Below are 12,541 nucleotides of genomic sequence, written 5' to 3'. Positions count from 1 at the left end.
AGACATTTGAGAATCACAGCTACAGGCCCCTCCCCCAGAAGATCAGCAAGAACATCCAGCCAAGACCATGTTAACAGATCAGTGAGAACTTTAGAACTCCAGAGCTAGGGAAAGCAACACATAGAATTCATGGCTTTTCTCCCATGATTCTTTAGTCTTTCAAAGTTAAATATTTTTAATTTTATTTTCTTCTTGTTCGGTTTTAAAAATTTCTCCTCTTTCCTATTTTAAACTTTTTAAACTATTTTATCTTATCTATACCTTTTTTAAAAATATTTTTTAATTTTCATTGTTATATTCTATCCCTTCATTGTATTTAACCTTACTTTTTGTATACATATAGGCTTTTCTTTCTTCTGGGATACAGTTTCTTCTAACAGATCAAAATATACCTTAAATCTAGTGCATGGCTTTGTTTTAGTCTCCAGCCTGCTCACATTCTTTCCTCTTTTTTTTTCCAACCAACTTATCTTATCAATACTTTTTTTTTAATCACTCAGCATCAGGGAAATACAAATCAAAACCACAATGAGATACCACCTCACACCAGTCAGAATGGCTAAAATTAACAAGTCAAGAAATGACAGATGTTGGTGAGGATGTGGAGAAAGGGGAACCCTCCTACACTATTGGTGGGAATGCAAGTTGGTGCAACCACTCTGGAAAACAGCATGGAGGTTCCTCAAAAAGTTGAAAATAGAACTATACTATGACCCAGCAATCACACTACTGGGTATTTACACTAAAGGTACAAGTGTGATCTGAAGGGACACATACACCCAAATATTTTTTTTAATTTATTTTTCCAATTTATTTATTTTCAGAAAAACATTATTCATTATTTTTTCACCACACCCAGTGCTCCATGCAAGCCATGCCCTCTATAATACCCACCACCTGGTACCCCAACCTCCCACCCACCCGCCACTTCAAACGCCTCAGATTGTTTTTCAGAGTCCATAGTCTCTCATGGTTCACCTCCCCTTCCAATTTACCCAAATTCCCTACTCCTCTCTAACACCCCTTGTCCTCTATGCTATTTGTTATGCTCCACAAATAAGTGAAACCATATGATAATTGACTCTCTCTGCTTGACTTATTTCACTCAGCATAATCTCTTCCAGTCCCATCCATGTTGCTACAAAAGTTGGGTATTCATCCTTTCTGATGGAGGCATAATACTCCATAGTGTATATGGACCACATCTTCCTTTTCCATTCATCCGTTGAAGGGCATCTTGGTTCTTTCCATAGTTTGGCGACTGTTTACACCCAAATATTTATAGCAGCAGTGTCCAAAATAGCCAAACTATGGGAAGAGACTAGATGTCCATCAACAGATGAATTCATAAAGAAGATGAGGTATATACACTGGAATGCTATACAACCATCAAAAGCCCCAAATCCTTCCATTTACAATGATGTGGATAGAACTAGAGAGTATTATGTTAAGCAAAATTAGACCATCAGAGAAAGACAATTATTCTATGATCTATCTGATACGAGGAATCTGAGAGGCAGGGCAGGGGGTCATGGGGGGTAGGAAGGGAAAAAAAGAAACAAGATGGGACTGGGAGGGAGACAAACCATAAGAGACTTAATCTCAGGAAACAAACTGAGGGTTGCTGGGGGGTGCAGGGGAGGGATAGGGTAGCTTGGTTATGGACATTGGGGAGGGCATGTGCTATGATGAGTGCTGTGAATTTCACAAGACAAATGATTCACAGACCTGTAACCTTGAAGCAAATAATACATTATATGTAAAACAAAACAAAACAAAAAACTAGAGAGTATAAAGCTAAGTGAAATAAGTCAGTCATAGAAAGACAAATACCATATGATTTTACTCATATTTGGACTTAAGAAACAAAATAAATGAACAAAGAGGGAAAAAAAGAGTGACAGACAAACCAAGAACCAGACTCTTAACTAGAGAAGAGAAACTGATGGTTACCAGAGGAGAGGTGTGTGGGGAGATGAGTAAAATAGGTGATGGGAATTCAAGAGGGCCCTTGTGATGAGCACTGGGTGATTACATTTTTTTTTAAAAGGCAACCTATGAAATGGGGAAAACATATTTCCAAACCATAATCAATAAGTTGTTAATATCTAAACTATACAAGAAACTCATGCAATTCAATAGATAGCTAGATAACCTAATTGAAATATGGTCAAAAGACCTGAACATTTTTCCAAGACATAAAAACACATACATGAAAACGTGTTCAACATCACTAATCACCAGAGCAATGAAATCAAAACTACAGTGAGAAATAACTTTATACTTGTTAGAATGTCTAGTACCAAAGGAAAAAAACCCAAGAGGTACCAAATGCTGCTGAGAATGTGGAGGAAAGGTACCCTAATTCACTGCTGGTGGGAATGTAAACTGTTACAGTTACCACTGAAAACCATATGGAGGTTCCTCAAGAAATTAAAAATAGAGGGGCGCCTGGGTGGCTCAGTGGGTTAAGCCGCTGCCTTCGGCTCGGGTCATGATCTCAGGGTCCTGGGATCGAGTCCCGCGTCGGGCTCTCTGCTCAGCGGGGAGCCTGCTTCTCTCTCTCTCTCTCTCTGCCTGCCTCTCTGCCTGCTTGTGATTTCTCTCTGTCAAATAAATAAATAAAATCTTAAAAAAAAAAAAGAAATTAAAAATAGAATTACCATAGGATCCATGAGTCCCACTTCTGATATATGTATCCAAAGAAAACTAAATTATCTCAAAAAGATATCTATCTTCCTATGTTCACAGCAGTATTCACAACAGCAGTATTCACAACAGCCAAGGTACAAGAAAAAGCCTGTTTTCATTGATGGATGAATGGATAAAGAAAAAAATTCATATATATATGAATGGATAAAGAAAAATATATATATATGGAAATTAGCCTTCAAAGTAAGGAAATCCTACCATTTGCAAGACATGAATAGATTTGGAAGGCATTATGCTATATAAGGCAAGCAAGAGAAAGAGAAATACTGCATGATACCACGTATATGTGGAATCTACAAAAGATTTTTTTTTTAAGTTGAACTCATATAAACAGACCAGAATGGTGGTTGCAGAGGCTGGAGAGTGGGGAAAATGTGTAGCAGTTGAGAGAAGGACATAAGCTTTTAGTTATAACATGAATATGGTTTGAAGATCTAATATGTAACATGGTGGCTATAGTTGATAATTCCGTGTTGTATAATTGAAATTTGCTAAGAAACTAAAACAACTATTCTCAGTAAATAAACAAGCAAACAAACAAACAAATAAATAAATATGTGGGGGCAGAATGCATTAATTAACTAGATTGTGAGAATCCTTTCACGATGTATACATATATCAACCCATCACACTGCACATTTTATTATTTTTTAGAGTTTTTTTTCTAATTCTAGTCAGTTAACATGCAGTGCAATATTGATTTCAGGAGTAGAATTCAGTGATTTATCACTTATATACAATACCCAGCGCACATCACTACAAGTGCTCTCTTTAATACCCACCATCCATCTAGCCCATCCTCTACACACCTCCCTCCATCACCACTGTGTTTGTTCTCTATAGTTAAGAGTCTCTTATGGTTTGAAGTGCACCTGGGTGACTCAAGTTGGTTAAGCAACCGCCTTCAGTTCCAGTCATGATCTCAGGGTCCTGGGATGGAGCCCCACATTGGGCTCCATTCCCAGTGGGGAGCCTGCTTCTCCTTGTCCCTCTGCCTCCACCCCCCTGCTCTTTCTCTGTCTCTCTCAAAGAAAGAAATAAAATCATTTAAAAAAAGAGTCTCTTATGGTTTGGTTCCACCTCTTCTTTGCCCTCCCATATATTCATCTGTTTTGTTTCCTAAATTCCACATGTGAGTGAAATAATATGGTTTCATTTGTCTTTTTTTGACTGACTTGTTTTGCTTACAATAATACACTCTAGTTCCATCCACATCTGTGCAAAAGGTAAGAAGGTAAAATTTAATTCTTTGTAATGGCTGAGTAATATTCCATTGTACATATATACAACATCTTCTCTATCCATTCATCAGTCAATGAACATTTGGGTTCTTTCCATAGTTTGCCTATTGTTGATAAAGCTGCTATAAACATCAGGGGAACTATACCTCTTTGAATCTGTACTTTTGTATCCTTTGGGTAAATAACAAGTAGTACAATTGCTGGATCATAGGGTAGTTCTATTTTTAACTTTCTGAGGAAACTCCATACTGTTTTCCAGAGTAGCTTCACCAGTTTTCCCACCAAAAGTGCAAGGGGGTTCCCCTTTCTCCACATCCTTGCCAACACCTATTATTTTGTCTGTTGTTAATTTTAGCTATTCTGGCAGGCATGAGGTGGTATCTCATTGTGGTTTTGATTTGCATTTCCTTGATGGTGAATGATGTTTAATATCTTTTTATGTGTCTGTTAGCCAACCAGATGTCTTCTTTGATAAGGTGTCTATTCATATCTTCCTCCCATTTCTTAACTGGATTATTTGTTTTCTGGGTGTTGAGTTTGGTAAGTTCCTTTTTATTTTGAGGAAGTCCCAATAGTTAATTTTTGGTTTTGTTTACCTTGCCTCTGGTGATGTATTTAGTAAGAAGCTGCTCTGGCCAAGGTCGAAGAGGTTCCTGCCTATGTTCTCCTAGGAGTCTGAAGGATTCCTATTTCAATTTCAGTCCTTCAACCATTTTGAATTAACTTTTATGTATGGCATAAGAAAGTGCTCCAGTTTCATTCTTCTGCATGTCATTATCCAGTTTTTCCAAACCATTTGTTGAATATCCATTGGATATTCTTTCCTGCGTTATTGAAGCTTAATTGACCACGTAGTTGTGGATCCATTTCCGGGTTCTCTCTTCTCTTCCATTGATATACATATCTGTTTTTGTGCCAATACTATATGGTCTTGATGACTATAGTTCTTTAATATAGCTTGATATCTAGAATCATGATGCCTCCCGCTTTGCTTTTCCTTGTTCAGGAGTGCTTAGACTACTCAAGGTCTTTTGTGGTTTCATATTCATTTTAGGATTGTTTGTTCTAGTTCTGTGAAAAACACAGGTGGTATTTTGATAAGGATTGTGTTAAATGTGTAGATTGTTTTTGGTAGCATAGACATTTTAACAACATTTGTTCCAATCCACGAGCATGGAATGTTTTTCCAATTCTTTTTCATCTTCTTCAATTGATTTCCATAAGTGTTCTGTAGTTTTCTGAATACAGACATTTTACCTCTTTGTTTAGGTTTATTCCTAAGTATTTAATTACTTTTTATGCAATTGCAAATGGTATCAATTCCTTGATTTCTTTTTCTGCTGCTTCATTATTGGTGTATAGAAATACAACAGATTTCTGTATATTGATTTTATGTCCTGTGACTTAGCTGAATTCATGTATTAGTTCTTGCAATTTTTTTGGTGGAGTCTTTCAGGTTTTCTACATAGGGTATCATGTCATCTGCAAATAGTGAAAGCTTGATTTCTTCCTTGACAATTTGGATGCAATTTATTTCTTTTTGTTGTCTGATTGCTGAGGCTAAGACTGCCAGTACTATGTTAAATAGTAAAGGTGAGAGTGGATATCCATCTTGTTCCTGACCATACGGGAAAACCTCTCAGTTTTTCCCAATTCAGGATTATATTAGCTGTAGGTCTTTCTTATATGACTTTTATGACATTGTGGTAGGTTCCTTCTATCTCTACTTCATTGAGGGTTTTTATCAAAAACACGTGCTGTATTTTGTCAAGTATTTGTTCTTCCTCCATTTAGAGGATCATATGGTTCTTATACTATTATTAATGTGGTGTATCACATTGATCTGTGAATATTGAACCATTCCTGCAACATAGGAATAAAACCCGCTTGATAATGGTGAATACTTCTTTTAATGTATTATTCAATTTGATTTGCTAGACATGTTCATCAGAGTCGCTAACCTGTAGTACTCCTTTTTAGTGGGGTGTTTGTCTGGCTTTCACATTGTACATTTTACAGCTAAAATGTTTTTTAAAAAAAGAACAAAAAGGGGGGGGACAAGATGGCGGGGTACTAGGAAGAGGCGTCTTTTCAGCCTGTACCCCAAAGTGAGATGATTACCTACCAAAGAACTCCGATCACCCATGAAATCAGCCTGAGATCAGAATTATACACGTCTGGATCTCTACAGGGGCAGAAGACGCCAGTGAGCAGGTAAAGCGGGATGGGAATGGCGGACTGATATCAGAAGATAAACAAAAGAGGGAGGGAGCCACCAGAGGCGACCGGTGGGAAAGTAATACCCCAATACGAGCGAGAGTGCCCTGCGTCTGGGGACCAGCATTAACTTGGAGACTGGTTGAAAGCACTCCAAAAGAGCAAAGGATTGCGGGGGCAAATTGTGGGAATCGGGGCGGCTAGGGACAGGGGCTTAAGTCCCCGGTCCCAGACGGCCTCCCCGGCGCGGAGGCAGAGAGAGTGCGGCGGGGAAACCAGCTCCTGGTCCCTAAGCCCCCAGCGCGCCCCAGAGCGTGTGGGTTCCGGCTCCTGTGAGGGGATGGGAGCCGCGCCGTCTGCAGAACGCGCGCTCGCCCTACCACAAAGCTTGAGATGCGCGCGCACATCCTTCCAGCTCTCCTGGGTTACTAAGGCCCGGGGGCACTTCTTGACCTGCGCCATTGTTTCAAAGTCTAAGCCGCGCGCGTGCGAAACTCTTCCCCGGACAGAGGCGCGCAAAAGCTCAGCCTGCGGCTTACAGACCAGCGCCCCATTATCAGTGCCCCAGACGCCGCCCGAACCACAGCCGCCTCTGAAAAGAGGTGCGCGCAAGCCGGGCACTCCCAGCCCGGGCCGGCGGCAAAATCTCAGTGTGCATCGCTGCTTGGAACCTCTCTGGCGGTCAGGAGCTCCCAGACAGCCGCCACTGCCTTGGCTTTGGGGACGAGCAAAAGATCCTGCGCCCCCAGGGTCTTTAACTTGGAACCTGCACTGCCAGCGTCCAAGGGGGAATTTATTCAGCTTCTGCACCCAGACTGAGGCTTCTCTCTGAGACGGAGATCAGGAAGTGTTCCAGGGTGCACCTTGACTGCACCAGAGTTGATACATCCAGCTACATCTGTTCAGTCTTCTCCCACCAAAATGACTAGGAGGAAGAATGCCCAACAGAAGAAAAATACAGAGGATGGACCTTCTGCAACAGAGCTAACGGCTATCAACATAGACAATATGTCAGAAAGAGAATTCAGGCTAGCTATTGCTAGGTTGGAGAAAGCCATGGATGAACAAACAGAATTGATTAGGGCCGAACTGAAAGCGACCAGACAGGATGTTCACAATGTTAGGGCGGAGCTTAAAGCTACCAGGGAGGAGGTCCACAATACTCTCCATGAGTTTCAATCTAATCTAAACTCTCTCAAAGCTAGGGTAACTGAGACAGAAGATAGAATTAGTGATCTGGAAGACAAACAGATAGAGAGAAAGGATCAGGAGGAAGCCTGGAACAAACAGCTTAGATCCCACGAAAGCAGATCAGGGAAATAAATGATGCCATGAAGCATTCCAACGTGAGAATTATTGGAATTCCTGAAGGGGAGGAGAAAGAAAGAAATCTAGAAGATATCGTGGAACAAGTCCTTCATGAAAATTTCCCGAATCTCGCGAATGAAACCAGCGTTCATGTACTAGAGGCTGAACGGTCTCCACCCAAGATTATACACTCCAAAAAAACATCACGACACCTGATAGTCAAATTGAGAAATTATAATTGTAGGTATAATCTATTGAAAGCCGCCAGGGCAAAGAGGCTCCTCACTTACAGAGGGAAGCCCATCAGAATAACGTCAGACCTGTCCACAGAGACCTGGCAAGCCAGAAGAGGCTGGCAAGATATATTCAGGGCACTAAATGAGAAGAACATGCAGCCAAGAATACTTTATCCAGCAAGACTGACATTCAAAATGGATGGAGAGATAAAGAGTTTCCAAGACCGGCAAGGCTTAAAAGACTATGCAACCACCAAGCCGATACTGCAGGAAATATTAAGGGGGGTTCTATAAAAGAGGAAAAATCCCAAGAATAGCATTGAACAGAAATATAGAGACAGTCTACAGAAAGAAAGACTTCAAAGGTAACACGATGTCAATAAAAACGTATCTATCAATAATCACTCTCAATGTGAATGGCCTAAATGCACCCATAAAACGGCACAGGGTTGCAGATTGGATAAAATGACAGGACCCATCCATATGCTGTCTACAAGAGACCCATTTTGAACCTAAAGATACACGCAGACTGAAAGTGAAGGGGTGGAGAAGCATCTTTCATGCCAATGGGACTCAAAAGAAGGCTGGGGTAGCGATTCTCATATCAGATAAATTAGACTTCAAACTAAAGACTGTAGTCAGAGATACAGAAGGACACTACATAATCCTTAAAGGGACTATCCACCAAGATGATCTAACAATTGTAAATATCTATGCTCCCAATATGGGAACAGCCAATTACTTAAGAAAACTGTTATCAAAGAGATTACTGCCTATGTTCTCCTCTAAGATTCTAATAGATTCCTGTCTCACGTTGAGGTCTTTTATCCATTTTGAGTTGATCTTTGTGTACGGTGTAAGAGAATGGTCGAGTTTCATTCTTCTACATATAGCTGTCCAGTTTTCCCAGCACCATTTATTGAAGGAATCTATCAGAATCTTAGAGGAGAACATAGGCAGTAATCTCTTTGATATCAGCCACAGCAACTTCTTTCAAAGGCAAAGGAAACAAAAGCGAAAATAAACTTCTGGGACTTCATCAAAATCAAAAGCTTCTGCACAGCAAAGGAAACAGTCAAAAAAACAAAGAGGCAACCCACGGAATGGGAGAAGATATTTGCAAATGACAGTACAGACAAAAGGTCGATATCCAGGATCTATAATGAACTCCTCAAACTCAACCCACACGAAACAGACAAACACATCAAAAAATGGGCAGAAGATATGAACAGACACTTCTCCAATCAAGACATACAAATGGCTATCAGACACATGAAAAAATGCTCATCATCATTAGCCCTCAGGGAGATTCAAATTAAAACCACATTGAGATATCACCTTACACCAGTTAGAATGGCCAAAATTAACAAAACAGGGAACAACATGTGTTGGAGAGGATGTGGAGAAAGGGGAACCCTCTTACACTGTTGGTGGGAATGCAAGTTGGTGCAGCCTCTTTGGAGAACAGTGTGGAGATTCCTCAAGAAATTAAAAATAGAGCTTCCCTACGACCCTGCAATTGCACTCCTGGATATTTACCCCAAAGATACAGTTGTCGTGAAAAGAAGGGCCATCTGTACCCCAATGTTTATAGCAGCAATGGCCACAGTCGCCAAACTATGGAAAGAACCAAGATGCCCTTCAACGGATGAATGGATAAGGAAGATGTGGTCCATATACACTATGGAGTATTGTGCCTCCATCAGAAAGGATGAATACCCAACTTTTGTAGCAACATGGACGGGACTGGAAGAGATTATGCTGAGTGAAATAAGTCAAGCAGAGAGAGTCAATTATCATATGGTTTCACTTATTTGTGGAGCGTAACAAATAGCATGGAGGACAAGGGGTGTTAGAGAGGAGTAGGGAATCTGGATAATTGGAAGGGGAGGTGAACCATGAGAGACTATGGACTCTGAAAAACAGTCTGAGGGGTTTGAAGTGGCGGGGGGGGTGGGAGGTTGGGGTACCAGGTGGTGGGTATTATAGAGGGTACGGCTTGCATGGAGCACTGGGTGTGGTGAAAAAATAATGAATACTGTTTTTCTGAAAATAAATAAATTGGAAAAAAAAAGAACAAAAATGTAGTCATTCCCATTTTCTAATTAGTGGTCCCTAACATTAACCTTTATTTCTTTTTAAAAGCAGATCCTTGGGCACCTGGGTGGCTCAGTCATTGAGCATCTGCCTTCAACTCAGGTCATGATCCCAGGGTCCTGGGATCAAGTTCTGCATTGGGCTCCCCACTCTGCGGGAAGCCTGCTTCTCCTTCTCTCACTCCCCATGCTTGTGTTTCCTCTCTCACTGTGTCTCTCCATGTCAAATAAATATATAAAATCTTAAAAAAAGAGAAAACCCTCAATGAATTAAAAAACCCATATTCTCAAATAATGAAAAAATAATTATTTTAATAGAGTTTTTAAAGACCCCAAAAAATGCATTTAAAAATGCAATTACCCCAATTTAAATTCCTATGAATAGGTCAGACTGCAGACTGGATATGGCAGAGGTGACAATTAACTAGGAAAATAAAAGAAGTAATTGAGAATATAAGGAAAGAGACCAAAAAACAACCATGGAAACATGAAAAAGAGATTAAGATATATGAAGTTTAGATAAGAAAGTCTGAATATGTTTTGAGACACCAAATAATAGATTCAAAAAGCTAAATGAAATTTATTATGTTGTTAGGATATATTAAGCCATAAGTTTTTGTTGTAGTGTTCAATAATTTATTAGTTGCATATAACATCCAGTACTCATCCCAAAACGTGCCCACCCCATCACCAGTTACTCCCTTGTTTGTTTCCCGGAGTCCAGAGTCTCTCATGGTTTTCTCCCTCTCTGATTTCATCTTATTCCATTTTCCCTCCCTTCCCTGTGGTCTTCAACTCTATTCTTTATTTTCCACATATGAGTGAAAGCATATGGTAATTGTCTTTCTTTGCATGACTGATTTCACTTAGCACAATCCCCTCCAGTTCCATCCATGTCAATGCAAAGGTGGGCATTCATCCTTTCTGATGGCTGAGTAATATTCCATTGTATATATAAACCACATCTTCTTTGTCCATTCATCTGTTGAAGGGCATCTTTGTTTCTTCCACTGTTTGGCTATTATGAACATTGCAGCTATGAACATTGGGGTGCTGTGCCCCTTCTTTTTACACATCCTTATCTTTGGGGTAAAGACGTAATAGTGTAATTGCTGGGTTATAGGATAGCTTTATTTTTAGCGTCTTGGGGAACCTCCACACCGTTTTCCAGAGTGGCCGTATCAGCTTGGATATCCACCAAGAGCATAAGAGGATTCCCCTTTCTCCACAACCTCACCAACACTTGTTTCCTATTTTATTAATTCTGGCCATTCTAACAGGTGTAAGGTGGCATCTCATTGTTGTTTTGATTTGAATGTCCCTGATGGCTAGTGAAGTTGAATATTTTTTCATGTGTCTGTTAGCCATTTGGATGTCTTCTTTGCAGAAGTGTCTGTTCATGTCTTCTGCCCATTTCTTTTTTTTAATTTTTAAAGATTTATTTATTTATTTGACATAGATCACAAGTAGTCAGAAAGGCAGGCAGAGAGAGAGGAGGAAGCAAGCTCCCTGAGGAGCAGAGAACCCGATGTAGGGCTCAATCCCAGGACCCTGAGATCATGACCTGAGCCAAAGGCAGAGGGTTATTAACCCACTGAACAACCCAGGTACCCCTCTTCTGCCCATTTCTTGACTGGATTGTTTTTTGGGTGTTGAATTTGAGAAGTTCTTTATAGATGTAGGATATCAGCCCTTTATCTAAAATGTCATTTGCAAATATCTTCTCCTCTTCTGTGGATTTCCTCTTAGTTTTGTTGACTGATCCCTTTGCAAAAATTTATGTTGATGGAAGCCCCAAAGTTCATTTTGCTTCTGTTTCCCCTACATTTAGAAAGGGATCTTGAAAGAAGTTGTGGCCAGTGTCAAAGAGGTTACTGACTATGTTCTTCTCTAGGATTTGGATGGATTTCTCTCATGTTGAGGTCTTTCATCCATTTTATCTTTGTGTATGGTTTAAGAGAATGTTCTAGTTTCATTCTTCTGCATGTGGTTGTAGAGTTTTCCCAGCACCATTTATTGAAGAAACAATCTTTTTTCCATTGGATGTTCTTTCTTCCTTTGTCGAAGATTAGTTGACCATAGAGTCCATTTCTGGGTTCTCTCTTCTGTTCCATTGATCTATGTGCCTGTTTTTGTGCCAATACCATACTGTCTTAATGACTATGTCTTTGTAATATAGCGTGAAGTCAGACATTGTGATGTCTCAGTTTTGGTTTTATTTTTCAACATTCCTTTGGCTATTTGGGGTCTTTTCTGGTTCCACACAGAGTTTAGAATTATTTGTTTTAGCTCTGTGAAAAATGTCTACGGTATTTTGATAGGGATTGTATTGAAAGTGTAAATTGTGCCCTGGGCAGCATAGACATGTTAAAAATGTTTATTCTACCAATCCATGAGTATGGGATGTGATTTCATCTCCTCAATTTCCTTCATAAGTGTTATGTAGTTTCTAGAGTACAGATCCTTTGCCTCTTTGGTTAGGCTTATTCCTAGGTATATCATTGGTTTTGGGAGCTGTTGTAAATGCAATTCTAATTATGGAACATTATTAAGATAAATAATAAGACATCCCAATCTAGACACATAAGAGTATATCTGCAGTAAACAAACAAACAAAAAAAAAGCGGGTTTTTTCCCCCCATGAGTAAAATCTTTAATGTAAGCAAAGATTGTGGGGAAAAGGAGCAGAGTCGGGAACAGATTATGTTCAAGGGAGAAACAGGTAGACACC

Source organism: Neovison vison, chromosome 12 (assembly GCF_020171115.1).
Source record: "Neovison vison isolate M4711 chromosome 12, ASM_NN_V1, whole genome shotgun sequence".
In the NCBI taxonomy this organism is placed as follows: domain Eukaryota; kingdom Metazoa; phylum Chordata; class Mammalia; order Carnivora; family Mustelidae; genus Neogale; species Neogale vison.
Note: the sequence above shows the minus strand (reverse complement) of the source record.